The sequence below is a fragment of the Lutra lutra genome, chromosome 13, assembly GCF_902655055.1.
Source record: "Lutra lutra chromosome 13, mLutLut1.2, whole genome shotgun sequence".
In the NCBI taxonomy this organism is placed as follows: domain Eukaryota; kingdom Metazoa; phylum Chordata; class Mammalia; order Carnivora; family Mustelidae; genus Lutra; species Lutra lutra.
This window is the reverse complement of record NC_062290.1, coordinates 4785581-4813196: the sequence shown is the minus strand read 5'-3', so window position 1 is coordinate 4813196 and position 27616 is coordinate 4785581. Positions and strand designations below refer to the sequence as shown.

Below are 27616 nucleotides of genomic sequence, written 5' to 3'. Positions count from 1 at the left end.
CCACCCCCCGCCAAAATTGGCTCGCCTTTACTTATGCAGAAACCTAAATATACACGTCAAAAATAAAATTACAGAGCTATCTTAATTTTAACAAAGTCAGAATCTAAATGTTTAAATAATCTTTAACGAAATGGCCTCTCAATACTAACTTTATAATTTGATGCCCAGGCCTTTGTTATTTTCAGTGATACATAGAACTTTGCATTACACTTAATATTTACTTTAATAAGCAACTCTGCAATTGAGTAAATGTGTTTCTAGAGGTAAAATTTATGGTATTCTAATCCCAGTAGATATTATTTTGATCAAGTAAATTTTTCTTTCTAGCACTTCCTGTTTTATCCCAACATTAAATACCATCTGTAAGTCTTGGTTAACTTACTGTTTTTCTCCATTTAAAGTTTTTCATCAACTGTCTTAAGTAAGTTTTTAAAACATTAAATTGAGAATTTTAAACTTCTGCACAAAGCCATGAAACGTCTATTGTCCCTTTTAACTTAACAGGCTTAAAAATGAAAAACAATTTTAGTTAATACTTCATGTTCTTTTAGGTCTTAAAAATAGAGAATGTAATTTTCAAACCAATTTATGCTTCTATTGAGCATGTAATTCCATTTAAACATATAATAATATATTTAATCCTAATTCCGTAAAAGTTTAAAATACTTGGGAAGTATTCATCCTGAAAAAAACAAGTAAACAGCATAATGCACACTTTAAACTTTTAAAATCTATTAGTAAGAGGTAATTTCCTCAAGTGTTAAACACATTTGCAACATAAAACACCCAAATATTAAAACCATTCCACATGCTTTAGTAGAAACTTAAAATTTAAAACTTTTTTACCTGAAATTCTAAACTAAGTAGGTTTTGCTTGGTGTCATTTAAGTCTCCAGCTGAAAATGAAACAAAACCAGAGCTTTCTTTAAAACAAAGAGGATTGTTGAGAAATGTTAACTGACTTCTTAGTAAAATCTGAAATAACTGCTTCCCTTGGGGATAAATGCCTTTCAGATCTTTGTGCAGAACAGCCAAGAGAGTAACCAGGGAAGATGGTTACCAAGGGAAATATTTTTTCTAAATCACAGGAGAAGCAGAAAGCAAAGGCAGGCGAAGGCATTAGGAAGGCGGGAGCTGGAAGCTCAGAAGAAGAGGCTGATTAAGAAATGTGTCGTTTCCATAGACTGTTTGCATTAAAAAAGATCTTAAAGTTCACACCACTCAACATGGTCCCCCTTGAGCTCTACCAGATTGCAGAGATGCCCTTGTTGCCTTGTTGAGGATTGTGCATTCCTGGGATGCCTTTAGTGGGGTTAACTGGCTTCTTTCTCCCCTGCTCCCCGCCGTCTGCAGGCTGTGTTAACAGAGCAAAGAGCTGTTACATATTAATGTCACTGAAATTATGTAACTTCTAACCTTGAAGCAATAACAAGAAAATGTGTGTAGGAACTTAGAGCATCCTGATGATGATTACTCTGGCGAATTTTTTGTCTACTTTGGCCTCAGTTTTTTGTTATTGTTTTGTTTTGTTTTAATCTACAAATGAGCAGGTCAGAGAGCAGAGTTCCACCGCTGCTTACGGGGACCTTGCATGAGTTACTGTTGTTTCTGATTAAAGTTTATTCTTCTGTACAACTGGGATGACAGTACTTATCTTTCAAATTTTTGTGCAAATAAAATGAATAATGTATGTAAAATGCCTGTCATAGAGTAGGTAATTATGACTATTTTAAAAATTCTTATTATTCTACTTCAGGTGTCCAAATTTTCTGACAGGAGACACATTTTTGTTGTTCCAGAATCTTAAAATGACCTGGGTAGACCAAATCAAGATGATCGACTAAGCACATGGGCCACCCAAATTCCTAAAATGACAGAAACTATATTTGTTGGGGGTTATTGGTTTTTTTTTTTTTTTTTTGGTAACACTTTACTGAAAAATAATTAGTACTATTAGAAGAAAGAAATTTTGAGAAATTCTTGAGAATTCTTGAGAAATTATTAAAGGCATGTAGACTCTGACAGACAACACCGCAGTCCAAAGACATGTGGGAGAGGTTAGCTTGTGGGTGTTCCAGGTTTAGAAATTATAAATGCTGGTAACAGTGAGGTTTGTTAGAGACTGCACTTAGGAGTAGCACGTCAGGGGGTTGCCTGGGTGGTTAAGCATCTCAGTTGGTTAAGCATCTGCCTTCCTCTCGGGTCATGATCGTAGGGTCCTGGGATCGAGTCCCACGTCGGACTCCATACTCGGGGTGTGTGCTTTTTTCTCTCTCTCTTCCCCTCACCCACTCGTTCTCTCTCTCTCAAATAAATAAAATCTTAAGAAAAAAGAAAAAGATGGGACGCCTGGGTGGCTCAGTGGGTTAAGCCGCTGCCTTCGGCTCAGGTCATGATCCCGGGGTCCTGGGATCGAGTCCCGCATCGGGCTCCTTGCTCGGCGGGGAGCCTGCTTCCTCCTCTCTCTCTGCCTGCCTTTCTGCCTGCTTGTGTGTACTCTCTCTCTCTCTGACAAATAAATAAAAATCTTAAAAAAAAAAAAAAAAAAAGAAAAGAAAAGAAAGAAAAAGGGTAGCAGGTCAGATGACCCCGGCCTTCCTGGGGTCTCCAGCATTTGTTCTAAGTATTAGGCATCTGCCCCTGAATTGAACTTGCATTCTTATCCAGTTGGCCTGGGTGGCTGGTGGAACAAGGAACTTCCCCACATGTTCAGAATCCAAACTCACTACTAATACAACCAGGTATAAGAATAAGGTTGACCATCCCCACCACATATTCAAAGCCTTTGGTCAGTACTTTAATCCTATGCTCTATAGTACTAAGCAGATAGCTCAGGATTACCAAAGATTTGGGACAACTCTGACATTAGAGATAGGACTCTTACCTCCCCCTCCAAAAATACTTAGACCATAAGGAAAGAAAAGGGCTTTGGAGATTAAACAACAATGTGTTACCACTACACACTTAGTAGAATGGCAAAAATCCAAAACACGGACATCACCACCACATGCAAGCAAGGGTGTGGTGCAACAGGACCTCTCATTCTTTGCTGGTGGGAATGTAAAATGGTGCAGCCACTTTGGAAGACAGGGTGATGGTTTCTTCAAAAACTAAGCATACTCTTACCATGTGATCCAGCGGCCGTGCTCCTTGATATTTGCCCAAATAAGTTGAAAATTTAAGTCCACACGAATTCCTGCGCACGAATATTTACAGCAGCTTTATTCACATCTGCCAAAACTTGGAAGCAACCGAGATGCTGCTCAAGCAGGTGATGGGTAAATAAACTGCAGCCCATCCACACAAGGGGATACTATTCAATCCTTAAAGGAAATGCTCTATCAAGCCATGAAAAGACATAGAGGAAAGGAAACTTAAACGCACATTACTAGTGAAAGAAGTCAGTTTGAAAAGGTACATACTTTACGATTCCGACTGTATTACATTCTGGTGAAGGCACAGCTGTGGAGAAGAGTGAAAGGTCAGTGGTTGCCAGAGATCAGAGTGGAGGAGGGGTGAATCGGCAGAGCAAGAAGGATGGTTAAGGCAGTGCAGCTACCCTGAGTGATACCCTAATAGTGGGTCCATGTCATGCACATTTGTCCTAAACCATAGGATATATACTACCAAGTATAAACTCTAATGAAACCTAAGGGTTTGGGTGATTATTATGTGTCAGTACAGTTTATCCATAGTAACAAACACACCACTCCAATGCCGGATGTTGGTAAAAGCAGAGTTTATGTATGAGGGGTGGCTGGGGAATATATGGAAAACCTCCGTGCTTCCCTCTCTATTTTGCTGTGAATCTGGAATTTCTCTTTTAAAAAGTGGCCTCGTTTGAAATACATACACTGTTTGGGGAGGGAAAAAATGTTGATGAGTGTAGTGTTGGACACAGTGTGTTTGGGACAAACAAAACCCTTTAATTCTTTGAGCACAGCTTAACAATAGCTGTTTGCTGCGCCAGCATCTGACTTCCAGGGATCCAGGGGAGACATCTGTGCACATCTGCGCCTAGAGGAGGGCACTCCGCAGCACTGTAACATCAAAGAGCAGGAACAGGGCAGCCGTAAAGCAATGTAGAAAGACAGTTGTAGTTGTTATTCGGGCTTGCAAATTGTCCCCAGTATCCCAAGAGGAAAAAAAGGAAGTCAGAACAGTGCGTGTGCTATGTTAACTTACGTTCTTCTAATGTGTAGGGCGTAGCACCTTCTTGAGGACAAACAGGAAAGAATTAATAAGGAATAAATATCAGACTCTTAATGTTTATTTCTGAGTGATGGAATTATGCAGGGACTTTACTATTTCATCTGTGTTTTGAAAACATTTTGAGCTTATAACCAGATCAGAAAAAGAATAACTTTCTAAAAGAATGTAAGCAATCAGAAAAAGAGGTGACTTAAAGCAGCATCGTAGAGAGAAGCAGCCTTCCCGTGACGCCGAAACTAACGGTGCTACAGAGACCAGGACTCTGGCTTCTGAGGTCCCTGCTCTAACATTTTGTGGCTTAATGGACTGTTACATGAATCCTTCTGCAGAAACTATTTTAACCACATAGTACATGGAAAATGCTGGTGTTGGAGTCTCCACCCCTTTGTTATTGCAGCCATAACTGTGTCCTGAGACTTGGCTCTGACAGCAGCTTTGCAGTGCGGTGTGGGTCCGGCGCAGGATGTGAGCGGGTCCCTGTGCGCCCAGGCACAGGACAGCCAGCACGGGTTCAGCCTCCAGAACACATGTCAGAGTGACGACTCCTTTTCAGTATTTTTACTCCTGTGCTGTAGAGTACCAATGAGTTCGTTTTTCTTGGAAGGGTGTGGTTGTTTTCCATATGACAACTTGGTAGCTAGCATCTCGATAAAGCTGAATTTTGGAAATTTTACAGAGGTCCCTTTCAGAAATGGGTCTTACATCCTGGGGTCTCTTGTCTGCCTTTTTGTGCCACAGATGTCTCCAACTAATTCACACCAAAGTGTGACAGGCTTCTTTTGCTGTTCCTGACATACCCTCTCTAAGGAATATTCACATGTGAGTGGAGTGCTAGTGTGTGAATGTGCCGTGATACAGACTGTCCCCCCACTTCCTGAGTTGTGGTGCGTGTCTCTACAATGATTCTGTGATATGTACTACTACCATAAATCGACAGGATGCCCAGTTCACTGCCACTTTATTGTTTAAATTATTTTTATATTCTGGAATCAGTGATACAAATGCATACCAATGGCATAAATTTTAAAAGTACACAGTTAAAAATCAGTTTTCTGTATTAAATACTGGCAGTTTGGGTTCTACCAACCTTACCACCAAAGACTGAAAAGCCTGATAATTATAAAAATTTTAAATCACCAGTGTGGTTAAAAAAAAAAATTTGGAGGGCGCCTGGGTGGATCAGTCATTCGCTAAGCCTCTGCCTTTGGCTCAGATCATGATCCCAGAGTCCTGGGATCAAGCCCCACATCAGGCTCCCTGCTCTGGCGGGAGTCTGCTTCTCCCCATCCCTCTCCTGCTGCTTGTGTTCCCTCTCTTGCTGTCTCTTTCTGTCAAATAAATAAAATAAAATCTTAAAAAAAAATTGGAGCCCCTGGGTAGCTTCCTGCCCTGGGGGAGTCTGCCAGAAATGCCAAGGAGCAAAACTGTCAACGAAATAGAAAACAGTTACATAGCAGACAACATCCACAGTGCCACAACTGTGGGGGGGTGTTACATTTTTAAAAAAGATTTTATATGTTTGTCAGAGAGAGAGTGAGAGAGAGCACAAGCAGGGGGAGCAGCAGGCAGAGGGAGAAGCAGGCTATCCACTAAACAGAGAGCCTGATGGAGGACTTGATCCCAGGACTGTGGGATCATTACCTGAGCTGAAGGCAGACACTTTATGGACTGAGCCACCTAGGCATCCCAAGGGAGGGTGGGTTGGTTGGTTGGTTGGTTGTTTATTTAAGATTTTACTTAATCAATTGAGAAAGAGAGTGAGAGAGAGCATGAGAGGGGAGAGGGTCAGAGGGAGAAGTAGACTCCCCGCTCAGCAGGGAGTCCAATGCAGGACCCTGTCCTGGGACTCCAGGATCATGACCCAAGCCAAAGGCAGTCGCTCAACCAACTGAGCCACCCAAGCGCCCCTTTGGGGTTTTTTTTTTAAACAGACCTAATAAAATCAGCAGCAAGGCTGATGAAGGAACAAAGAGGGAGAATATAGGTCACCAGTGTGAGGACTTAAAAACAGCGTCCCTGTAGATTCTGAGAGCAGGTAAAAGAACATTAAAAGTATATTATCAACAACTTTATGCCAGCAAAGTTAGATGATAGGATAATTCCTAGAAAATACTATTTAATGAACTGTCAGAAACAGACATAGAAAATCTGAATTGTCTATAAGTATTGAGGTAGTCAAATTTGTAATTTCACACCTTCCCACAAAGAATACCACAGACCTATGTTATTTGTTAACAAATTTTATCAAGGGTTTTAAGGCTAGCATAACCATACAGCAGCCTGACAAAGATATTACAAGAAAGGAAAATTATCAATCAGTCTCACTAGTAAACATGGATTCACAAAACTAAAATATTAACAAACCAAATCTGGCAATATATAAATAGGATAATACACCATGACTACGTTGGGCTTATTCAAGAAATACAGGTTGATTTGAGGATACGACACACACACACAAAAAAACCATCATGCGATCATGTTAATGTTTAAAGAAGAAAGAAAGAACGCTTTTGCATACTAGAAATGGAAGGAATTCCTTAGTCTGACATTATCTACAAAACAACATACTTCCACCCATAGCTACATACCTGGGAAGATGAAGTAAATATCCACATGAGAACTTATCCATGAATTTCCAATTTCATTGCTACAATGTTCATAACAGCCAACATGTGGAAGCAACCCAAATGTCCCATCGGCTGATGAATGGATAAATGTGGTCCAGCCACACAGTGGAATATCATTCAGCCATAAAAAGGAATAAAGCACTGATTCTCGCTACCATGTGGACAAGCCTCAAAAACACGATGCTCAGCGCAAGAAGCCAGTCAGAGAAGACATATTTCGTATGACTCCATTTACGAGAAATGTCCAGAACAGGCAAATCCACAGGGGGAGGGAGTGGGTGAGCAGTCTGGGGTGGCAGGGTAGGGGAGAGAGTTTCTTTATGGGGTGACCACATGTGTCAGAAATAGGCCGTGGGGATGGCTCCCCACTATGAACTAAAAACCACTGAATTATATACTTTAAAAGGGTGACTTTTATGGTATGTAAATTATATCTCAGTAAAGTTGTTATTTAAAAAATACTCAGTGGTTGGGACGCCTGGGTGGCTCAGTTGGTTAAGCAGCTGCCTTCGGCTCAGGTCATGATCCCGGCGTCCTGGGATCGAGTCCCACATCGGGCTCTTTGCTTGGCAGGGAGCCTGCTTCTCCCTCTGCCTCTGCCTGCCACTCTGTCTGCCTGTGCTCACTCTCGCTTCTCTCTCTATGACAAATAAATAAATAAAATCTTTAAAAAAAAAATAGTGGTGAAATACTGAAATTTTCCCCTTTCTGGAACAAGACAAGGAGCTCTTGATGGTCCCAGCCAGTGGAGGAAAGCAAGAAAAGAAGGGGAAAAATACAGCAAACTAAGTAATGGAAGGAAAAAATTCTTATTAGTCCCAGATGATATGGTATATATGTCAAAAATCAAAAATAACTTAGAAAAATCATTAAATCATATAATGTGTTTTCCAGATACACAATATATAAAAATCAGTTGTTTTTTCTACAGTTAAAGAATGGAAGGTAAGATGTGCTTTAAATATCAAATATATTAAAAATATAACAAGTATTTTGGAATGAATCTAAGCAATGATGAGCAAGCTCTCTTCAGAGAAAATGTTGAAGGAAATTAAAGCAGCAGTACAGAGAGGGCCAGTACCAGCCTTGGGGAATGGAACATTCTGGAATGCAAGATACCATTTCTACTTAAACTGATCAGAGTTGATGCAGTTTCAACCAGAAACCTCATAGTTTATCCCCCTTCCCTTTTTAAAAAAATATTTATTTGTCGGAGACACAGAGAAGGGAACACAGCAGGGGGAGTGGGAGAGGGAGAGCCTGGCTTCCCGCTGAACAGAAAGCCCAATGCAGGACTCGATCCTATGACCCTGGGATCATGACCTGAGCCAAAGGCAGATGCCCAACGACTGAGCCACCCAGGTGCCCCTCCCCCTTTTTTTGGATGGAACTTGACAAATTGTAAAATGTATATGGAAATACAAGGACAGAGGAATACCCAAGCCATTTTTTTTTTTTTTTAAGATTTCATTCATCCATGACAGAGAGGGAGAGAGGGAACACAAGCACAGGGGAGCTGGAGAGGGGAAAGTAGGCTTCCCGCTGAGCGGGGAACCCGATGCAGGGCTCAATCCCAGGACGCTGGGATCATGACCTGAGCCAAAGGCAGACGCTTAACGACTGAGCCACCCAGGCACGCAAAAAAAAAAAAAAAAGATTTTATTTATTTATTTGACAGACCGAGATCACAATTAGGCAGAGAGGCAGGCAGAGAGAGAGGAAAGGAAGCAGGCTCCCCGCCAAGCAGAGAGCCCGATGTGGGGCTCCATCTCAGGACCCTGGGATCATGACCCGAGCCGAAGGCAGAGGCCTTAACTCTGAGCCACCCAGGCACCCCAAGCCAAGCCATTCTTGATGCAGAACAAGGCAGAGGACTTCATCTTGCATTTCAGCTCTTACGATAAGGAGCCACAGTAGATTGGACGGTTTGCTCATGACTCTCGGTGTAGCTCATCACATTCAGCTCCTTGTCATAGGAGAGAAGTGACCCTGCCAGGCATGGGGTCACCTCCCTTCAGCTGTTTGTTTGCAGGGACTGAGAAATGGAGGCTGAGAGACTGCATGCTAGAGACCAGAGCCAAGATCAGTAGACAAAGGTACAGGCAGGCTAATTGGGCTTCGTGGAGTAAACGAACAAAAAAAAAACCTTTTCTCCTAACCACACCTGTGCCTGAGCTGCCTCATGAGGTTACAATTACACAGGACTGGAAAGACGTTCTGTTGGGAATACTGAAGAGGGGCGTCTGTGACACGAACTTGACCATTTTGTTCCTGTGATTCTGTCTCTTGGAGGTGGTGTGTCAGGCCATGGGACCTTGGAGGTCTGACCTTCTTGGGGACTCCCCTCACTCCCTGAGGGAGTGATCAGGGGTGGGCTTAGTAGAATGGCACATGTGGACTGCCAGAGGGGTTCTAGGTCGGGATCTCTGGGCCCAGACCCTGAATCTCTGTGCAGACCGTGTCAGGTGAGAAGGCGTAGATGTGTTCTTCTGCATGACATCTGGGTGTGGAGACAAGCTCCAGCGAATGGTCCCCTCGAGGATGCCAGGTGCTGACCTCTTGGTGGGAGGAAGTAATCTGACGAAGAAATCCAGTTCCTTGTTTTGAGAATTGAGTAAAGTATCAAGAGTGAAATTCCCTATTTTGCCACAGGAACATTCAGTCTGGAGACTGGAAAGGACGAAAGGATCATGAAGGGATTTAGATGGGTTCAGACGAAGGTTGGCATGTTACACATCAGGCTTGTAAGCAGTAAAATAATTTACGTTGGGCTTCATTCTCCTCCCCTCTCAAGCGTCCTCTGTGATGACCCAGAAAGTTGGGATCACAGAATCCTGAACTCGGAATCTGTGTCCACGAGAACATGGTAGCGTGGCGGCAGGAAGCAGCGGGGACTGGTCCACCACACTTCCCTTTTGCCCCATGTTGTGCACTGTCCAAGCTGTGGCCCCCTTGTGTGAACACCCAACCCATACAGCAGACCCTTTGGACCAGGGTCACTCACACAGCATTGCAGTGTCCTCAGGGCAACTGAGCCAGGGAAAGGGCTTGCGTGGACCCTGGAAACTAAGCCAGTTGGGCAGGAGCTCTGGGTGTCCGTGCCCCACGCGTGATCTCGAGGAGGAGAGCCCTCGCTTCAGAGACTCCCCCTTCTTAGGGTGGGACTAAGATCGTAAAGCATAGTTCAAGGAAGAAGACATTCTGGGTAGAGAAACCTGCAGGAACATGTAAGGACCTGGTGTGGTGGTTTCCTTGTGATGCAGCCACTTCCCCAAAATGACCTCCTTTGTGACGCCGTATGTTTCTAATTGTACTTTGCTCGGGCGCTCAGGCCAGCTTGGCCCAGACGGCTCACGTGCATGAGCACATTTAGAAGCGCTCCAAACTTGTTATTCGTCCCATATTCTTTTCTGTAGAGAAGTCACGGAAACACAGAGATGCAAGACTGACCTAATGACTGGTTCTACTGGTTGGAGGGGTTTTAAAATTTAGTTCAATTTCTACTTTTTATAGCGATTATTTAAGTTTAGGCTTGGTTGGAGATGTGCGTTTATATCATGTCCCTAAAGCCAGGATATTGTTTTGCTTGTCCAAACCAACCTGTTTTAACACTTGTAATATTCTGACAGGAGTTCAAGACAATGGTCTCAGAAGAAATTTGTGTAAAAAAAACCAACAGAAATATATATATACATATATATACATGTATATATATATCTGGTGTATATAGTTTAATTTCCATTCTTAAAAACTACAGTCATTTTTGCCGTAAAAGTGTATTTTCAGTGCTAAAGATGTAATGTATCTCATTTGGCAATTTAATCGTTTTGTTGAGTTTTAAAGTAACCTAGGTCAGACATGTCCAGTCTGTCCCCTGGCAGAATGGGGTCCTGCCACCCAGGGATCGGCACTGAGGGCTCTGTGCCATGCCAGGCTCTCTCTGGGCTCACTGCATGTGCCGTCTCAATGAACCCACCTACCCAGTGACACATGTGCTGCCCTCCATTCCATGAAGGAGGAAGGCTGAGGCCAACTGAGGAAACCAAAGCTTCATGGAGAGAAATAGTTTGCCTGACTCGCTGAGAAATGTGGGACCTGTGGCTCTGAGCTGGTCTGGTCTCTTTTTCTACCCTGGTGCCCTGGCCCCCTGGCCCCCTGGCCCCCGTGCACTCCCGCCCTGCAGACCTAGGCCAGCACCACACTGTGCCCCACCTGGGCAGGAACAGCCCTCGTTCCTGTTAGGACTCCCCAGCCCCATCGGGCCACAGGAGGCAGCTGCCTGGCAGTGCAAACCAGAGTGCCCATGCCTGGAGAGCAGATGGAGGGACAGTCGCTTCCAGCGTTCAGGGTCAGTGTGGGGAGCTGCCCCCGGCGAGGGTCGGTGGGTCACACCCTCCACAGGGGCAGGTTCTCGTCCACTTCTCACGTGCTTCCCTCTGGTGCTCTGGACGTGGCATTCCTGCTTTGGGAAGAGCCGCTGCAGCCACAGCCTCCAGAACTGGCCTTTTCCTGTAATTTTCTCCTACAGACCCTGAAACCCATGCTTAGCGTGAGGTTTGTGAGAAGATTACACATATGGCAATTTTAACATTTCCCGGGAACGGGGATTCTTTTCCACTGATACACTGTCTGAGGGAGGTGGCTGCAGACCAGAGCAACCACAGTATTTACAAAGATATTTAGTAAAAAAGAAGGCTTTGGCAACCAGTGTAGCCCATCACTCATGGGGGATAAAGTGAAGCTCGCTTGAGGTTTAATAAATCAGAACATAGTGTGTTTGTCCACGGCCTCATTTTTTCCTCATTACTGGTAGGTGATGTCATGTTTTCATTTCCATTTGAATCTTTTAGTGTCCAGGAGTAGGAAAAAATTCATGTTCACCTCATTTATTATGCTGTATTTCCATTCTTAAGGAGAAAGCTTAGTTTTAATTCTGCCAGATACATGAATACAGTCTTCAAACTTTTGTTAAGATTTATGGGATTTTTAGGAGACTAGTGTTCTGGAAATTACTGACTTTGTATATGTGCAAGGATATTGCTTTTGAATTAAGTTCTTTTCTCATTTTGCCCAATGAAATTCTGATTTTAAAAAGAACAAGACTAACCATACCAAATTATAGCAGAATAGAAAATTTAGATATTTCTAGAAAATATAGTCTAAAATCATCTGTAAGCATACCAACTATTGAGGCAAGTAATGCATACATAACAGTATCTTAAACACAATGCTCATCTTTGTCTTATGTCTTTCTACCAGTGAAGGGTGTCACCATCGTCCCCACACAGTATGGTAAATAGTCCAGGTGTCACCTCTGTCCCGTGTCACCTCTCTCCTGCCACAGTGGGGTCAATAACACTAAAAGCAAGCAAGGAGCCCTGTTTCATGAGCTTGAGCCTCTACCTTCCCTGTGCTCTCCTGGAGACACCCCCTTTTCCAAGCAGCTCTCCCCAGGGGTACACTTGTCCTCCTGGCACCTGGTTACCCTGCCTCATATTATGAAGAGTAGTTTCCATCCGTCTTCCCCAAGTGGTATGTGAATTCCTTGAAGACTTACACATATGTCTATGGGCGATTAAAGTCATTCAAGTTTTTACTGAGTGTGTCTGGAGCTTGTTGTTGGAATATCCCAACCGTAAAGGCCTCTGGCATAGTTGTTACTTAGAGCTGATGAGAGTCCTCTCTGCTAAGGGGTGGGATCCTCCGTGTTGGCAGGAGTGTGGTGTGTCTTGGAAACAGGCAGGAGATACCTGTGTGGAGTTGTCAGAGCCGGGTCAGCAGCAGGCACACGTGGCTCTCCCTCCTTCCAACTCTCAGTCTTCTTGGTCTTTGCAGCCCTCCTCCTCCACCTGAATTCAGGTCTGGAACCTCATCTTTAGCTCTAATTTCTCTCCAGGGGAGTGTGGTCACCCATGTGCCAGCTGCTTTCCTGACATGTCTGTTTGAATGTCTGGGGTCATCTCAAGCCTAATAGATGCAAGTATTTATGAAGTACAACTGCGTTCCCGTGTAAACTGAAACTCAGAGGTTACTTAAGCGTTTGGATACAAAGCAGGAAAGTGAGAGAGAAGGACCTACAATGAAACCCTCAGGATGTGGGAAATGAAGGCGATCAAAAGATCTGCAGGGGGCGCCTGGGTGGCTCAGTGGGTTAACCCGCTGCCTTCGGCTCAGGTCATGATCTCAGGGTCCTGGGATCAAGTCCCGTATCAGGCTCTCTGCTCAGCGGGGAGCCTGCTTCCCTCTCTCTCTCTGCCTGCCTCTCTGCCTACTTGTGATCTCTCTCTGTCAAATAAATAAAATCTTTAAAAATAAAAAAAGAAGAAGAAGAAAGATCTGCAGGCTTGAGTACAGGAGAGAAGCAGCTACAGCGCCAAAGACTTTGGACCTGACATTGAAAGTTTGGGGCTTTCCCTAAAGGCTGCAGGGCAGAAGTATAACCAGTGCTACATTTCAGAAAGGGAACTGCATAGTATGTCTTCTGAAGGAAACGAAGGGCCACATCTAGAGGCAGAGTACTGTTGAAAAGACCACTGTCGTGATTCAAGGGAGAGGAGTGGGGAACTCAAGAGATAATTAGCTGATTAGGTAAAATCAACAAGACCTGAGATTTACCTGGGTGTAGGGAAAGGGAAGGGGGAGGAATCAAATATATGAAGCCCAGATTTCTTCTTTTTTTTTAAGATTTTATTTATTTATTTGACATAGAGAGATCACAAGTAGACAGAGAGACAGGCAGAGAGAGAGGGAGAAGCAGGCTCCCCGCTGAGCAGAGAGCCTGATGTGGGGCTCGATCCCAGGACCCTGAGATCATGACCTGAGCCAAAGGCTCAGGCTTAACCCACTGAGCCACCCAGGTGCCCCAATCTAACAAAAACTTTTGCACAAATGTACAAAATATCTTAGAAGAATATTCATTGTAGTGTGTAAAATAGTGAAAACTACAAATAACCCAAAAAATTATCAATAGAAGATGGTTACATTACGACTTATTGTACATCTGTGCAATAGTTACCTTCTGCCTTAAAAATAACAAAGTAGATTTGTATTTGTTGGTATGAGTACTTGAATGCTAAAAGCAATCATATACAGCATGTATGGCTGATACGTTTTATTGAGCATTTGGTATATCCCAGGCAATATATGTGAAGAACTTCAGAAATCAATAGGGAAAGACATCCAGTAAAATAATAGGCAAGCAGTCTGAACAGACTGTTCACCGAAATCAAAATTTTAAATGGCCAATTAAACACACCTAAGTGTTCAGCTTCGTTGGTGAAGTTAGGGGAGCTTTTTTTTTTAGGATGTATGTATTTCAGAGAGTGCAGGTGTGAGTGGGAGGAAGGGCAAGGGGAGATGGTCAGGGAGAGGGGCAGCAGACTCCCCACTGAGTGCGAAGCCCCCACGCAGCTCAATTTCTGATTGAGATATCATGTCCTGGGGGAACCAAAAGTCGGACACTTGATAACTGAGTGACCCAGGTGTCCCGGGAAAAATGTATTTTAAATCACCATGAGATATCACTGCGTACCTACCAGAATGATAATTAGTAAAAATACCGACAGTGTCCGCTGTTGGATATGGGGCAGCAGGTTCCTCATGCAGTGCTCTTTGACCACCAGCTGGTGCAGACATTTTGACATTGTCCATACGAGTTGAAGACTCAGTCACCCCTAGGTAAATATCCAAAAGAAATGTGTACATACGTATATCAAGAAATGCACTCGGGCACCTGGGTGGTTCTGTTGGTGAAGCATCTTCATTTGGGTCATGATCTCGGGGTCCTGGGATTGAGCCCCTTGTGGTCGAGCTCTGCACTCAACAGGGAACCTGCTTCTCCCTCTGCCACTCTAGTGTGCATGCGTGCATGTGCTCTCTCTCTCTCTCTCTCTTTCTAATAAGTAAATATTTTTTAAAAAGAAGAAACATGGGGGGTGCCTGGGTGGCTCAGTGGGTTAAAGCCTCTGCCTTCGGCCCGGGTCATGATCCCGGGGTCCTGGGATCGAGCCCCACATCGGGCTCTTTCCTTGGTGGGGAGCCTGCATCCTCCTCTCTCTCTCTGCCTGCCTCTCTGCCTACTTGTGATCTCTCTCTCTGTCCAATAAATAAATAAAAAATCTATTAAAAAAAAAAAAAAGAATGGGGAGCCTGGGTGGCTCAGTGGGTTAAAGCCTCTGCCTTTGGCTCAGGTCATGATCTCAGGGTCCTGGGATCGAGCCCCGCATCGGGCTCTCTGCTCAGCAGGGAGCCTGCTTCCTCCTCTCTCTCTGCCTGCCTCTCTGCCTACTTGTGATTTCTGTCTGTCAAATAAATAAATAAAATCTTAAAAAAAAAAAAAGAAGAAGAAGAAACATGCACTAGAATAACACAGCAGCATTATTCATAATACCCCAAATGTTCTTTAACGGTAGAATGGAAAAAATAATAAATTGATATATTCATGTCATAAGTACCATTGAGAACCGAAAAGGACAAACAATGTGGACTTGTATACAATATAATGGAGGAATCTCACAAATAAAATCTTGGGCGATAGAAACCACACTAGAAGCAATGTGTTTTGTGAATCTGTCTACACAGGGTTTAAAACTGGGCAAAGCTAAAGTACTGAGTTTAGGGTTGCACACCTAAGTGGAAAACTATAAAGAAGTACAAGGAAGTTATTTTGATAAAAGTCAATGTAGTCATTGCCTTCAGAGCAAGGCGAGGGTATGTGATTCGGCTAACGGGTGCCAGCGGCTCCTGGGGTGCCAGCCAGACTCTGCTACATGTGCATTACTCTCATACATTCTCGTACATTCTTTTTTTTTTTTTTTTAAAGATTTTATTTATTTATTTGACAGAGATCACAAGTAGGCAGAGAAGCAGGCAGAGAGAGAGAGAGAGAGAGGGAAGCAGGCTCCCTGCGGAGCAGAGAGCCCGATGCGGGACTCGATCCCAGGACCCTGAGATCATGACCTGAGCCGAAGGCAGCGGCTTAACCCACTGAGCCACCCAGGCGCCCCTCTCGTACATTCTTAATACACATTTCATGATCTTTTTAAGATTTGGTCTCAAGAAACTAGATCTCATCCAAACAGGAACAAAAAAATAACGAAATTCACACCTGAATACATTATAGTGAAACTGCAGATATAGTGAAACTGCAGACAAGAAGAAAATCTTTAGAGCAGCCAGAGGGTAAATGAATTGGAGAACCTTCAAAGCAGCAACGTGACTTTTCAACAGCAGCAGTAAAAACCAGAAACCAGTCAACTGATAACTTCAATGTGCTAAGAAAATGTGGTCGAACTTGCTACACTCAGCAAAGAAACTCCATCAAAAATAAAAGTGATACATGTTAATTAATTGAATTTATATTTTTTAAAACAAGGAAACCCAAAGAAAATAAATAAAAAATAAATAAATAAGAGTAAAGTCCTATCTACACCCTCATGTCCATTGTAACTTTATCCACAATAGTCAAGACGGAAACAACCAAAAGTGTCTTTTGACAGATGAATGAAGAAAATGTAGCACACACACATACACACACACACAATGGGGTATTACTGAGCCCTAAAGGGAATGAAATCCTGCCATTTTTGACAACATGGATGGACCTTGAGGGCATTATGCTAAGTGAAGTAAGTCAGACAGAAAGACAAATACCGTATGATCTCATGGGGAATCTAAATAGACAAAAAATCAAACTCATCAATACAGAGAAATGGATTGGTGTTGCCAGAGATAGAGAGTGGGGGTGTGTGGGGGATGTGGGTGGAGTGGTCGGAAGGTATGGACAGTGAGGTAAGGCCGTCCCGGAGTGCAGTGCTGCACAGCAAGGTGACTGTGGTTGGCACTGTTGTTATTTGAAACTTGCTAAGATAACGTAAAATTCTCATCACAGGATATTAACTAGACTTACTGTCATCATTCATAATACATGCAGACTCAGAGCACTGCTCACATGCCTGGAACTACTACCATGTTGTAATTCAATTCCATCTTCATAAAACTGGGGAAAGTTCAAGACCATGTAGACACTTGTGTCAGAATGAAAGGATATTCCTCAGGCAGAAGGAAAATAGTCCTAGAAGGAAGGTTTGAGAGGCAAGAAGCAATGAAGAGCAAAGAATATGGTAAATACATCAAACAGTGACTATGTAATAAAATCCTAAGAATGTCAAGTGAGGTCTCCTTTTTTTTTTTTTTTAAAGATTTTATTTATTTATTTGACAGCGATCACAAGTAGGCAGAGAGGCAGGCAGAGAGAGGGGGTGGGAAGCAGGCTTCTCACTGAGCAGAGAGCCCGATGCGGGGTCCGATCCCAGGACCCCAAGATCGTGACCCGAGCTGAAGGCAGAGGCTTAACCCACTGAGCCACCCAGACGCCCCGAGTTCTCCTTTTTAAAGCTAGAATTTAAAAATCCACAGCAGTACAGGAGTGAGTGAGAGTAAAGAGTCGTGCAGTCATTTGTTCATGGGAAGGACAGACACTGGTGTAGCCTCCAATGAGTAGTGCATGACCAAGTGTCCAAGCTGTTGGACAAGTGGAAATAGAGTGTGTAACTTCCCAGCTATTGGGGGGCGGGGCAAATGTTTGAAAAGCTAATCAAAAAGAAGGCAAAGAAGAAAAAAGTTATCAAAGTCTATTGTGGTGAGACTTTCAACTACAGCAGAACAAAGATGTCATGAGTCTTCACAAGAAAATAAGTATAAAGCTGAAAAATTTGTTTAAAAAAAAAAGTGTTTCAGGGCTCTGAAGATTAACCAGAGGTAAAGAGTGAATAATTTGGAGCTTGATTTGGTCATCTCCTATATTCATCCCAGCCCCCACCCCCATTGTCACTAAAGGAACTGAAAGGACCACCGTATTGGTGAAGACACTTTGGTTGCAAGTCATAGAAACCGACTTCACGGAAGCCCAATTATCAAGGCCACGTCCCAGAACGATACCCTTATGTCAGAGGCCTGAGACTAGAAATGGGGTACCCTCATGCTCCAGGCAGGTCTTAGGACACTTACCTTACTTTCTCTGTAGGTCTTGCCTTCTGAAGACCGCTCCCATTGTGTGGACAGGCATGTGGCCAGCAGCCCACCTCAAAGAGCCCAAGCCTATATACCCTTCCCAGATGGATGGTCTGGCTCTGAATGTCACCCTTCTCCAGAGAACCTGATTGGGTCCCAAGTTCACCCTTGGTCCTGTCAACTACGGTCTCTGGTGTCAAGGTCGAGTACAGTCTGACAAGCTCAGACTAGGTGGTGGTGCTATGAGGTTGTGTGTGTGTGTGTGTGTGTGTGTGTGTGTGTGTGTGTGTGTGTTCATTCCACAAGAGAACTTTCACATAGACTGTCCCAGGTAAAGCTTTTATAACAAACAGAAAAGTTGCTGTGTGGTCTGACTTAATGTTACTCTTTCAATCAATATGTTTATCTTCACTTGGTGAATATAGAAACATCTATATATTGTTGGTGCTCTGCTGTGTAGCTTACTAAAAACTTTGTAACTGTTGAGCTGTCAGTATTTATTGATCTCATTACCTCCTTTTAGGCTGGTTCATTTACAATACTAGAAGTGATTACTGAAATCTTGTATACTTACGCCTCATTCTCAGGAGAACTGTCCTTGCATTATATTCAGGACTTGAAGACTATAGATGCTTTATTTCATTTCTTGACATTTTTCTGGATATATATTTAAGTTACTGAGAGGGTTTTTTTTTTCCTTTTTTGGAGGGTGGTTAAAAACCACTAGTTATAACATATAAAGACCAAACTACTCAATAGGTGAGGGTTGTTTTGCTTTTAAAAGGACTAATTTCAAGCAGGCTTTAGTGAAACAAACAATATTTTCATTCTGAAGTCACCAGCACGTTAGTAGCAGCAGCCATGCCATCATCTGTTTATGAGAGTCTGCCATTTGGTGTCTGTAATTCAGAGCAGCAAAAGTACATTGTGACTGTTTTCATGGTGAAAATGTCTTCTCTGTGTCAGTGGAGGGGAGGAGAGGCCGCAGTGCAGCACTGGGCACGGGTCACAGGCTCTCCTTGGCTCCACGTCTGGAACCACCCAGCACCCTCTGCAAGCCTTGTGCTCTGTGTCAAGTAGGAACCGAAGGCAAATGAAACCACTCTGCCTGCCACCTGCCCGTGTTTTCTCTGGGACTGTTCTCGTGGTCCCTCTGGCCCCGCCCCAGCCCACTGCTGGCTGTGTCCACAGCGGGCAGCGTTTCCTGCTGTGAGTCTGCTGGTTCCAGCGACTTTTTTCTCTAAAAAGTATGTGCCAGGAAGTGTAGTACTTGCTATTCTCTTGCGCCAAATATCTTTTCCTGGCATGCTAGAGATTTTATGTTAAAGCGTCTATGTAAAAACGTCCTTATTTTTACTTTCTTGTCTATAACTTTGATTCTCCGTCATTCTCCCAGACTTCCCAGGTTCACTTAATCCCTTTTATTTCCTTTAGCTTTTTCATTTGCAGGTTGTGTACATTCATGAATTGGGCAAAGCATTAGCAAAAACTAGAAAGCCGGCTGGGGCGATTTCACAGAGGGCCTTGAATACACATTTTTAAAAAGATTTTTAAAAGTTATTTGAGAGAGAGAGCGTGGGGAAGGGGCAGAGGGAAAACCAAACAGAAGTCGGGGCTCGATCTCACAACCCTGAGATCATGACCCGAGCCAACAGACCTGCGCTACCCTGGCGCCCCATGAATATGGATTTTAGAGATTTTGTCTCTGTTCTCAGCTCTACAAAACCACCTTACATTCTGAGGTGACACAAAAACATTCATGTCTGAGGAGGATAATTTTGAAGAATCAAGAAATTAGTGATATTGTGTAACAAAGAGCTGGACCTCATTTTTGGTACCGGGCTGCTTACAGCTCCCCACCCTTCCCCTCCGCATCTAGGCGATCTGATAAGAAAGCCTGTGTGCTCCCTACTCGGTGCCAGCGCGTTCACCCCAACCACAGTGAAAGCCAGAGCCGGTCACTCCCCTGCTGTCGAGCCTCTTGAGAGCGGCCTTCCCTCCCCGGGATCGTCAGTGCATGAGTAACAACTCGGTCACACCCTCCTGTGATGTGTGGCACTGCCAGTCTTGACATTCAGACTAAGTTTTATGTGGGCGTTCTTGTGCTCTGTGGAGTGGCCTTATCCCTGTAGGGGAGCACCCAGTGACACGTGGGGGCCGTGGGTGGACGCCTATTGTTCAGTGCCCCCAGACTGCCCTCCTCTGAGGAGCTTCTCCCTTGCGGGCTGACACACCCTTGACCAGTGCTCACGGTGGGCCAGTATGCAGCTGTCAGCCCAGCAGCTCTGTCTTCGCAGGAAGAGCTCTGCAGTACGCGTCGTAGAGCAAAGAACAAGAGAAAACAGTATGGGTATAGTATGATTTCATTTGCTAAAATTTTTTATATCAAGGTATTTTTAGCTGAGGGATAATTTTTATACCCCTGTGAATTTTCAGTAGCTTGACAAGTGCACACTGTCAGGTAACCACCCCACAACCAACTTAAGAGCTCCCACCATCCTAACAAATTCCCTGGTCAACCTCTGTCCTTGCCCATGGTCCCTGGCAATCACGCATCTGTTTTCTGAGCCTGTAATTTTGTCATTTCCAGACTGTCGTATGGTATGCAGCCTCTGCCCTCCGGGTACTTCCCTGGGCAGAACACCTTTGAGCCCCACAGTGCATGTCTGTCAGTGGCTGGGCCACGGCTGTGGATGGACCTCACCAGTTGAAGGACATTTGGGGGGTTCATAGTAAAGCTGCTATAAACATTTCAGTAGTTTTGTGTGAACATTGTGTTTCTTCATTGAGGTGTAATCAACCTATAACATTATATATTAGTTCCAGGTTACAACACAATGATTTGATATTCGTATACACTGCAGAATCATCACCGTCTTGAGTCTAATTAATAGCCACCAACACATAGAGTTACAGATTGTTTTTTCTTATTATGAGAACTTTTAAGATTTCTAGCAACTTTCAAATACGTAATAGAGTATGTTAAGTACAGTCACTGTGCTGTGCATTCTATCCCTGGGACTTCTTTTTTAACTAGAAGTTTGTACCTTTTGACCCCTTCTGAACATAAGCTTTCCTGTACTTGTATAAATAGTTGTAAGTCTGCTGGCTTCACATGGGTGTGTGTTTGCCTTCACAAGAAACTACGCCCTTGTGCGTCCCCACAGCATACATGGGCTCCATGATTCCACCTACTCGCTGTGGGTCCAGGCAAGTCTGCAGGTGGGAGGAGGATCCGCCAGACACTGGCCCAGGGAGCAGGGTGGTGCCAGGAATTGATACATCACAGGGAGGTAGGGGTCTGTATCTTTAACCATTTAACTGCTGTAGTGAGAATGCGGTTGTTAATTACCAGTGTGATATAAGAGAAAGGGAAATGGAGTATTTCTTACCAAAAAGACTGGGAGCCTTCTAGAAATATGCAGGGTGAGATAATACACCTGTCTTCCCCCACCATTTGAAATGTACAAAAATTCTGGATTAAGTTTAACATGTTTTAAGTGCATTGTCAAGCTCAAAAGAAAGAAGTAGAGATGTCCCGAGAGCAGGAAATGAGGAGAGAAATTAAACTCAGGGGAGTCCTGGGGCTGGGGTTGGCTTATTCTCGCCCACAAAGGGGAAGATAGTGGCTAGGAGCAGGTCCTCAGAGCTTCTGAGACTTCCCTCAATGCCCCACCCCGGGGGGGGCCACAGGGAATGATGTAGGAGGTGAACCTGCCTCACCACACCCCTGGCATAGACACCCAGCCTGCACAGGGCCCAGACCCCAAGGGAGGTAGACCGTGGCCAGGAGACATTTTCAGAGCCCTTCTTACAGAACTGACACAGAAGAAAATGACCGAGCTGAAGCTAGTGCTCATTAAAAACTGTACATTAATTGGAAAAAAGATAAGCCTGCATTAAGTGAGAATTCTAGAAAACTCTAGATGAAAATTGCAAGGTAAAAGCTTAAGGTTATCAACATAATAACAAATAGAAACCTAATTCAGAACAGAGGATAGCTCTTTACAAAAGCCTATTCAGAAAAGAAACAAATTTGACATGTATGCTTTTTTTAAAATGTCATTAGGGGGGGCGCCTGGGTGGCTCAGTGGGTTAAGCCTCTGCCTTCGGCTCAGGTCATGATCCCAGTGTCCTGGGATCGAGCCCCGCATTGGGCTCTGCTCAGCAGGGAGTCTGCTTCCTCCTCTCTCTCTACCTGTCTCTCTGCCTACTTGTGATCTCTGTCTGTCAAATAAATTTAAAAAAAAAATCTTTAAAATGTCATTAGGATTTAAACAATTTTAAAGCCAGCGGATAAATCAAAGAACAGGTTAAATGTTGCTACAGAGAAAATTAGGTTTATCTAAAGACATCATCCAAAAGAACAGAAGGATAGTTGGATGGAAAATGTGAGTTGGGTTAAGAAATGTGAAACGAGGCAGATCAACAGAGCCTGCTCCGAGGTCCTAGCAGGGAGGGGGCATTCCCTGTCAGGCTCCCTCCCTCCAGGGGGGTTCAGGTCTGCAGCCCTGGGGAGTGTCTGTGTCCTTCCTGGCTGGTGACCAGACACAAACCCCTCATGACTAGGAACATCTAGCGCCACTTGTCGGCATGAATACATCGTTTCAGAATGTTAGAGGAGTCCGAGAGCTGTTTTCACCCAGTGCTGCTCCGTGTTACATTCCCCAGCACCGTGAGAGGGCCCTGCCCTGCCCAGCCCTGCCATACTTGCGCTAACAGTTGTCTCTCCCTCTTTATTTATTTATGTAATCTCTCCGCCCGACTTGGGGCTCTAACTTACAACCCCGAATTCAAGAGCTGCACACTTTTCTGAACGAGCCAGCCAGGTGCCCCATCTCTTCTTTATTATAGCGCCCTAGCGGGGGTGAAGTGATTCTGTGCGCCTCAAGGCAGATTTCATCCTAAGCACCCTGCAGATCTAGTGTTTTCATGGGACTATCTTGTCTCGAGCTATTTATGATATTTAAAATTGTTGTTGAATATCTTTCTAAACTACCTTGTCTTAAAAAGTCAAGTTGTGATTGAAACGGAGAATAACCATATGGTCATGTATTCTGATGCTACCAGCTTTGATTCAGTCTTTGATTATGTGTTTCTAATAGTGTATTTGTCTGACAAACACTAACTGCCACCCTTGGCACCATCACTGTCCACCCCCACCCTCAAAAAAGCTGATTATATTTTTCCCCAAGAACTGAAAGTTTAGTTATTCAGTAGAGGCACGTTTGAGGTAATCCTCTACCTCCTGTGATTAGTTAGAGGATTTCCCTTGTCCCTAACCATGTTCGCAGAGGACAGGGTCTTCAGGCCAGACACTCACCAACGCCTTACGAGAATAGCCTCACCACCTCCACGGAGAGAGGTGTGGACAGAAAGGGCCCGGACACGTGCAGGTGTGCTCAGAAGGATGGAGGCCCTGGTTGAGCCTGTTGTGTGTGTCCTGTGTGTCCTCCTGCGTGTCCGTGGGGGCATACGGCCAGCACACGGCTCTCCGCTCCTCTGGCTCTGCTAATAATACACATTGTTCACCACTTGTTCTAAGTTGCTTTTCAAAATCAAACTTTGGTGTCTTCTCTGTGCATATTCTTGCTTTATAAGGGCAGTAGAACCCATCTGTCGGGCATTCAGTGTGTGTGGGAAGAACCCCCCCGCCTTTTGCTCCAAATGTGTATATGCTGTGCTTATAGCTACTTGATTTTAAAATCAGCATGGAATTTGTATTTGTCCAAGGCTGAAGTATCACTTTTAGGAAACTGGAATCTGTCCTTTGGCTGTTTTGTCTTAAAAGAAAAAAAGAAAAACTGGAGAGCCTGACTCTGCGAGCCAGCCTCTGGTTCCACGTCCTCCTCTTGCTGGGCTTCACTGGCCATGTTGGACGGTTGTGCAGGCCTCTGGGGCCCTGGGGCCTGAGTTCCCCTCCAGCCCTTCTGCACGGCATCTCTCCGTTCCCAGACAAAGCTAGCAATTGTGCAGGTCCTTCCCAGTTCAGCCTCAGCCTCTGGAAAACTAGTGTGTTTCTTCAAATATTATTTAAACTTACAGATTAGCTGAATTCTTAAGAAAGAAGCAGAGGGGCACCTGGTTGGCTCAGTGGGTTAAGCCTCTGCCTTCAGCTCAGGTCATGATCTCAGGGTACTGGGATTGAGTCCCGTATCGGGCTGTCTGCTCGGCGGGGAGCCTGTTCCCGATCCCCCCTTTCTCTGCCTGCCTCTCTGCCTACTTGTGATCTTTGTCAAATAAATAAATTTTTTAAATCATTAAAAAACAAAAAGGAGAGAAGCAGAAAGCTTACAAACATGCAAACAAACGTCTTTACAATTGAATTTTCATGTAGCAAAGATTTCAAAGCTGCAGCTTTTGGCCCTCATATCTCAAATGCAATCCAACTAATTCTACTTGAACAAAGTCATGTGCACGGTATTTTCAGAATCAGGAGTGTGAGGCAATTGTGCTTTTGTATAAATGAGCCCAGGGGGAGTCAACAGTAAAATCTCCATGTTTTTAGACGTTAAGATTTCCACGCATTGAAATACCAGGAGGGAGGAAATGTACTAAAAACTATTCAGACCATACCAAAAAGCCATGAAAACTACTGTGCATAAGACTTTCAGGGGAAAAAAAAACAAAAAACCCCTCTTGGAAGACGTGCCCTTGTCTATCGATCATGAGCCAAGGAAAGGCTTTTTGATAGCTCCCAAAAACAGTGACTCAGGGACCTCTGCATCAAGGTGGGCCCCCAGGTGCTACTCTTACTCCAGGAAGATCATGGGGGACAAAGTAGATTTTAAGTTCTTGGTACCAAGTCCTAGAGCATCTGCACAGGTATCCCATGCATTTGTGGGCACTGCTCTTCAGGACCGATGTGACAGCTGGAGAAGACCCAGGGAGATGACTGGGTAGTCAGAGTGGCTACAGGGCTTCCAGGTGAAAAAGGAACAAAGCATTCTCTGCCCTGGTCGGCAGCAGCAGAGAGGAGGCTGGTTTGTCTGTGCGTCTTTGCTTCAAGGTTGTATACCTTATGGGCTCAGGGATGCTGTCTTCCATGTTTTTATTTTGTTTGAAATGTATACATCCAGACAAGGGCACATGCTGCAAATGTACAGTGGGATAATTTTTCACAGAATCAACTCGGCCACCAGGCGAGTGCAGAAGCAGAACACGCAGCCCCCAAGCCCTCGAGCCGCGCGTAGCTGCTTCCCACAGGGCCACAGTGTGTGATAGTTGTGTCCGGACATCCCTGCATGTGGCCTGTGGCCTTCTGTCATGTGGATGAACCAAAAGGTACTCACCCAGGACTCTGTTGTTGGGCCTCTCCAGGTTCCGGCGTTTGGAAATCGTGCTGCTTCACACTTGTCTGTTGGTGACACGAGCACGTATTTTATGTTGGGCTGGACTGCGGGGTTGTGGGGTAGACATATGTTCCGCTTTGGGGGCCTTGCCAGTGCGTTTTCCAAAGCAACTCTACCCACTCCATGCAGCCACAGCGTAGGAGGGCTGTGGTCACACAAGGCGTTCAAGCCCGGTTCGTCACTCGTCTGCAGCCCAGCAGGTGTGGATGCTGTCATGTTCCGTCGCGGTTTCTGTGTGCATTTCGCTGATGCACAGTCTTACTCTGCTTGTCAGGATATACCCAGCATTTAACAGAGTAGCCAGGGTTTTTATTAGAGCTCTCTTAACATGGGTGACAGAGGATGGGACAGAAACCTGGTCACACTGGCTTCACAGAAAAGGAAAGCAAGCGGCTCCCATGGTGTTAGAGGGCTGGAGTGGCTCCAAGTCCAAGAAGGGTTCCCTGCGCTTGGGACTGCACCGGGAGGGAGGATTCCCTCCCATAAGCCTCTGGAGGAGGTTGCCGGCAACCCCTAGATCTCTTCCCTGCCAAGTGTCCCCTGCACGCAAAGGCTCTGTCCACCTGTTGGTTGGCCCAGCGCGGGCCATTGGCCATTTGTGAGAAGCAGATGGTCTGTGATGATGACCTGAGCGACTCTTGTGAATGGGCAGGTCGGCAGGTGTGACGGCCACAGCCGCGCCCCGAGTGGGTCAGACTGGGTTCATCAGGTGAGAGAGCGTGAACCCGAAATACGTTTACTGAGAGCTCCTTGGGAGCATAACGCAATTCAGGACAGCAGAGAAAATCCTCTGCCCTCATTTCCCGATTCAAGAGATACTCCATGATGAAAGTATGAATCATGACGAGTTCACAGGTGGTCTGAAGAGAAGTGAACATGTCAGAGTGTTTTCGGTATTTTTACCTGCCTGTCCTGAGTCTCAGGTCAAACTCAGGCACAGATGGGCCTTCCTCCTGCCCAGGCCAGTGGGGAGGGTGCCAGTGGGTTCGCCATGTAGTTTGTGGCCAGACCAGAAGGCCTGTGTTGTTCTAGGACCCAAAGAACAACTATACATTTTTTCCTCAGATTCCTTAAGTGAAAAGTGGGAGCCCCTAATTAAAATAGCATAATACTTAAACCTGTAGCAGGGCATAAAGGCGGCCCAGGGAGAATTTCCAAAGGTGGGAATCCTGAGCCTGGAAAAGGACCATAAGGAACAACTAAGGAAAAAATAAAGTATAGACGTTGGTGATAAAAGTGATACCCTGATACTGGTTCATTAGTTGGGACAAACATACCACATCAGTGTTAGATATTAACGTGGGAACTCTGTACCATCTCGCCAGTTTTTCTGTCAGTCTAAAACTGTTCTGAAAAATAAGGTCTATTTTTTTTTTAATTTGCTAGAGGGCCTTGGAGGAGCCCATGTATGCAGGGTCCCCACAGTGTAACTGTCCTGGTTTCAGCGTGCGTCTGCACTGCCCTCCTTCCCTCCCGTAGTGCTCCGAGCTGCACTCAGGGTCACCTCATGCCCTTTTCTACGCAGTCGGCGTAGAAAAGGGCATGAGGGTCAGGAGGGTCGGCTTGGCTGCTTTACTTGGGCTCTGAGTCATTCGAGCAGACTTGCATGTCTCTGAGACATGTTTTTCTTATTCTTCAAATGGGCATCATTTTATTTTATTTTATTTTATTTTATTTTATTTTATTTTATTTTATTTTAAAGATTTTCTTTCTTTATTTGAGAGAGGAGAAGGTCAGAGGGAGAAGCAGACTCCCCAAGGAGGTGGGAGCCCGATGCGGGAGATCCTGCAAGTCCGGGTCATGACCTGAGCCAAAGGCAGTCGCTCAACCAACGGAGCCACGAAGGCACCCAATGGGCATCATTTTAAACCCTGCCTCGTGTCTCCAGCGCTTCAACTGTAAAGATGAGACGAAACTCGGGCCGTCCTGCAAACAGGGTGGACTGTTTCACCGAGACTTGTTTCCCCCTCGTGGGTTGTCTTGCGCAATATTCATTAGCTCTATATGTAAAATATAAATTAAATATGGTACCCCCGGCTCATCTGGGTGGCTCAGTCAGTTGGGCACCCAGGTCTTGATTTCAGCTCAGGTCATGATCTCAGGGTCCTGAGATTGAGTCTGTTTGTCCTCCTTCCTCTGCCCTGCCCCCCGTGCATGCACACACTTTCTCTCTAAATAAAATCTTAATAAATAAGTCACCCTTAAAATTCTATATCCAAACTATTCATCAAGTTTAAGGAGAAAATAAAAATACCATTAAACGTGAAAGGCCTCAAACATGGATAGTTGAAACACAGCCTTTCCTAGGCACGAGCTCGGCCCTTTGGGAATGGCAGAGAGGACGCACAGGGGCGAGGAGTGTACAGGGGAGGCAGCACGAGCGCTGGGAAGCAGGCGGGATCGTGGTGTCCG

At 44.8% G+C, this 27616-nt stretch overlaps 2 protein-coding genes across 3 annotated transcripts in view; one reads left to right on the top strand and one right to left on the bottom strand.

Moving 5' to 3' along the window:
• The window catches only part of ECM2 (extracellular matrix protein 2), a 33237-nt gene extending 32247 nt beyond the window's left edge, over window positions 1–990 (bottom strand). The window contains exon 1 of one of the 2 annotated variants that reach the window (XM_047701068.1): window positions 847–990. The gene's annotated coding sequence lies outside the window, so the exon portion shown is untranslated. The remainder of the gene's footprint in view (window positions 1–846) is intronic. The other variant, XM_047701069.1, reaches the window with a different exon arrangement.
• Window positions 1–27616, top strand: part of CENPP (centromere protein P) — a 219170-nt gene that overhangs the window by 178274 nt on the left and 13280 nt on the right. The window lies entirely within an intron of this gene.